General features: G+C 38.8%; 1 long non-coding RNA gene across 1 annotated transcript in view; it reads left to right on the top strand.

Moving 5' to 3' along the window:
* Nucleotides 1-1220: 1220 nt before the first annotated feature.
* LOC112808549 (uncharacterized) overlaps nt 1221-4748 on the top strand; it is a 13529-nt gene continuing 10001 nt past the window's right edge. The window contains exons 1-2 of the long non-coding RNA XR_003204385.2: nt 1221-1385; nt 2599-2791. This is a non-coding gene — a long non-coding RNA (uncharacterized lncRNA). The remainder of the gene's footprint in view (nt 1386-2598; nt 2792-4748) is intronic.

The following is a 4748-nucleotide window of genomic DNA, read 5'->3' as shown; positions in this document are numbered from 1 at the left end:
CCCAGTCCTCACCTCGAGGTCAGGGCATGTCTCTGTCGTTTGTGCTTCTAAAACTGCCAGCCGCCCCCAGTTCCCACATGGGGCCCCACTGCTCCAGTTTCCATCTAAAGTCCTTTCCCCACCGCTACCGGTCTGTGAGTCTGTGCCCGGTCCCCAGTGCGGATGGCTATCGCTCACTGGTGGTGTAGGATCCCCACAACCAGGCTCCCTCCTCCTGCTGTTTATCCTCTGATATCTGCTCGCAGAATCACAGCTCCTTGCTTCACACCTCAAAACCAACCGCTGGTGATATTCTGTTTGTAGAGATCCAGATCTATCTTCTTACATCTCAGGCTGATTTTGTGGGTGTTCAGAATGGTCTGGTAGATACCCAGCTCAATTCTGGGGACCTGTTGGAATAGGGTTCCCTACTCCTCTGCCATCTTTTTACTTACCACTTTCATCACTTAGGAAATTTCAAGGTTTTAGGAGCTCTGTGCCAAGGTTGGTGACCAAATATATATTTCTTATTATAAATCACAGTATCACAATTGTCGATGAGGAAGTCACTTTGCCTAGAATTGAAGGTGTCTACATTTTGGGAAATAATAAGTGGAGACTCTTGAGAGCCAGCAGGAAAAAAGTTAATTCAATACTGTAGAATATTATGACAATGGATTTGGGACAGGTGAGTGTTGTGATGTCAACAATAGGGAAGATACACTTGGCATCAATGCTAGTTGGGAAGGAGAGGGAAGAAGCTATGGCAAGAATTTTGGAATGAGGAGGTAAGAAAACTAACTAGTGTGGTGACAAGAAAACCTCAGAGGAAAGAATGGATGATAGACAACTTCAGGGATTTAGTGACTGGTTGGATTCAGAGATTTATCTGTTTACAAAATTTCACACTTGGATAACTAAGATAGTAATTTTCCACCAGTGGAAATTTGAAAAGGCTGTTTGGAGAAGAAGATGAGTTCCTTTAGAGATGTTGAGTTTGAAGCAAAAGTAAATATCTTAATAGAACTTCCTGGTAAGCAGCTGGAGATGTGGGACTCGACTAAAAGAATAAATAGAGATAGTCAGAAATCATCACCAGGCTGGTGATAAGCAGTAAACAAAAATGAATGAACTTTCCATCCACTGGGCCAAATGACTGATTGAGTGGTAACAGAAAAGTCAAGAGAAGACACATGACCATTCATTCAAAAGTCACAAGTGTCTATTATGACCCAAGTACTGTCCTAGGCTCTAGGAATGCAGAGCAAAGCCTCATTAGCCTCCAACAGAGCAACAGACTGATTCTGGGGCAAAAAGTCCATGTTGGTCCCAATGCCCAGCTATGGACAGGCTACTGGGCACCAGCCCATGCTTTTCTGCATCTAGACCACTGGCTGAATTAGAAGGTATGTGATTTTTCAGTCCTGGAACTCTTGTGGTATATATATCTTGGATTTACTAATGCCTCTCAAAAAAGCATAATTCCTTCCCCACACCATTTCTCCTTAGTTTTCTCAAGCACTGGATTTTATCTAATGTTTTTAAATTCCTTTAAAAAAAAAAGAATTACCTTCTAAGAAATGTCTTTCAGAAGAGTACACATTTAGAAGTTTAAAATAACTGTAGATACATCTATTCCAGCTCACATCTCTGTTGGGGGAAGCCTCCCACTGAGCAGTTTTGTGTCAAGAGTCAAGTGACAAAAAGTCATTCCCTGCTGGGGGTAGAGGCAGACAAGTCAGAAAATTGCGAGAATTTGGCCTTTGGCCTTTGAGTGGCAAAAAAAAAAAAAAAAAAAAGAAAGAAAGAAAAAGAAAAGACAAGAAAAGAAAAGAAAAAGAACAGTACTCAGGTTCCATATGTCCATATGTTAAGAACTATAGAGTTTTGTTTCTTTATTAACATTTCTCTTCGTCTCATGATCTGAAAAAGACTAATACATATTATGTGGATGTTAAAGGGAAGAATATTTCTCACTTTGGTGTCATTTCTGCTATAGAAAATGTTGCTTCTTTCCTCCTCAACTTTGGATTCCAGCTGAGTACGTGGTCGGTGTTCTGCACGGTCAGCCTGTGAGTCCTTCACAATCTCCTGACTGGTTACAGAGAAGAAGGACTTGCTGGCTCACCGCTGTGGTGACAACACCCCTGAGGACTTCCTGGCAGTCATGCTCTCATAGAAAGAGATCCACTGCTTATGCATACTTGATTCTCTTTTTTCAAAAAGCCAATTAAAAAAGCCTTTAAAATCAGAAAGGTGAGTCTTTGAGTTTTTCTCTTTTCCCCAAATAGTCCCTGTAGTTTTTCAGGAGGCCATTATTAACATAGTCTCAGTGGAGTCCCTAGGGATCTGTATTTACTTCAGTGAAGATGATGTGTGTTTCTGTGGTCAATCACAATTCTGAGTTTGTTCAAAGATAGAATAAGAGGAGTTGATAACCATCATCATGAATACATATTTGGCCAAGGGACTTCTTCCAGTGAACATAATTCTTAGAGAATGAAGTGCCAGGTAAGAATGCACTTAAGACGATGAAAACAAAGTTTGTTCTTTATTCAGTGTTGGTTTTGCCCATTCAAAGAAAGATGTTCTTCCATCAAATTAATGTTTTTCTACTAGAGACTGGGAGAAACCATGATTGGAAGGAATTGAATCTTGGTCCTACAACAGTGCTACAAAGGGGTTCATCCACAAGAAATGTTTAAGAGTGAGCAGCTAAAAACTTTAACATTGACACAACATCCAAGCATGTGATTAGCGACTTGTCTCTCCAAACAAGGTAGAAGCCAGCTTGAATGTCTTCTCTCCTGTGGTGAGTTGCATATGGTGTGAGCCACATAGTGGCACTGGTCTACGATGGATTGGAAAATTTTTAAATAATAATAATAAGAGAAAGAAAGAAAAAGAAGGGCACCTGAGTGGCTCAGTCAGCTAAGCGTTTGGCTTGGGGTCAGGTCCTGGGATTGAGTCCTGCATTGGGCTCCTGCTCAGTGGGGAGTCTGCTTCTCCTTCTCCCTCTGCCCCTCCCTCCCCGCTCATGCACACACATGCACACTCTCCCTCTCTCTTGCAAAAATAAATAAATAAAATCTAAAAAAAAAAGAAAGGAATGAAGGAAGAGAGAAGAACTGGTCCTTTACAACAGACAGTTTGAGAAGCACTGGCCTGCAAAACTATTGGTTACAGGTCTGTATTCTGATACACTTTGGGGCTTCCAGAATTTCAAATTACCTGAGTTAAACCTTCAGAGTGTTCAAGCCAAAAAAAAGAATTCAATGAAATATTTGTGTCCAGGGAAACTGAGAAGATAAAGTTTTTAAAACCAAAAGGGTGAAAAGAAATTCTGAGTTGCTTCAGTGGTTTATTTGTGGAAATTTTTAAGGAATATAGATAGTTTTGTATGACATTGTATGTAAAATAAGTTAAATGTAGGGCAAAACAATGTACTTCCAAAGGAACTCATGGAAGCCTGTTTATAATAGCACAAGACTAGAAATAACCTAAATGCCATCAATCAGAGGCTGGTTAATTCAAGTATGACACTATCGTGCAGCAAAATGTTTTGCAGTTATTAGAAAAACTGAGACATCTCTACATGTCCAGATATGGCAAGATTTCTAGGACATATTATTAAGTTAAAAAAAAAAGGAGGGTACAAAACAGCATAATATGGTATGATACTTTTTGCATAAAGGTGAGAACACACATACATTCACATGTTTCAATGCCCGGATTACACTGGGAAGGAAAGAATAGTTGCCTCCAGGGAGGTAAACTGGGCACCTGATGGATAAGGAGAAGGAAGTTGTCTTTCTTTTTACCGATATCCTTTTTGTTTCTTTCAAATTTTGTGCTATGTGCAACTAGTATCTATTGCCATCAACATATTAAAAATAATAATTTAAAATATCAAAAAACCAAAAATGAGAAATAAATTATTCATGTTCAACCATAGCCATAAACTGAAATGACATCTGCCCTTAAATCTTCCTGCAGGCTCTGGCAGAGTGCCCTCCACTCAATATTTTTTAAATTGTTGAACTAAAAGTAATAGCTCATACAGAATTTAACAACATAACAAAACAAAAAGAACATTCAATATTTATCATTCAAACTTGATATGTTTTCAAAGAACTAAATCATTTTAGCCAAAATTATGGCTACATTATGGAAACAGATTAAACCTCTAAAGTTGTTAAAAGATACTAGAATCAGCTTTAGAATCAAAATCTTCCTGAAATGGAATAATTTACCCTGATAAATTTAATCAGTAAATTCAGCAACTCATGCATTTATAATTACATTGTAGTTTTCCTAGAGAATATAGGAATTAGATGTCATCCATGGGCTACTCTTCAATCTTTCATTAATTTGACATAAATCTGCAGATTCAACAAACCTATGTCATGTTTGTTTAGATTGAATCTGAGAAAATAACATTGTTTTGGATGAAAATGAAGATAACAGTAAGAAATAAAGTAGCCTGGGTGGTTCAGTCAGTTAAGCAACTGACTCTTGATTTTGGCTCAGATCAGGATCTCAGGGTCGTGAAATCCAGCCCCACTCCATGCTGGGTGTGGATCCTGCTTAAGATTCTCTCTCTCCTTCTCCCTCTGCCCATACCCCCACCCCTCGCACGCAATCTCTCTCTAAGAAAGAAAGAAGGAAAGAGAAGAGAGAGAGAGAGAAAGAAAGAAAGAGAGAAAGAAAAAAAGAAGAAAGAAGAAAGAAGAAAGAAAGAAAGAAAGAAGGAAAGAAAGAAAGAAAGA

Source organism: Callorhinus ursinus, unplaced genomic scaffold (assembly GCF_003265705.2).
Source record: "Callorhinus ursinus isolate GAN/ISIS: 27379988/994484 unplaced genomic scaffold, GSC_fseal_2.0 scaffold39, whole genome shotgun sequence".
NCBI lineage: Eukaryota > Metazoa > Chordata > Mammalia > Carnivora > Otariidae > Callorhinus > Callorhinus ursinus.
Note: the sequence above shows the minus strand (reverse complement) of the source record. Positions and strands in the feature narration are given on the sequence as shown.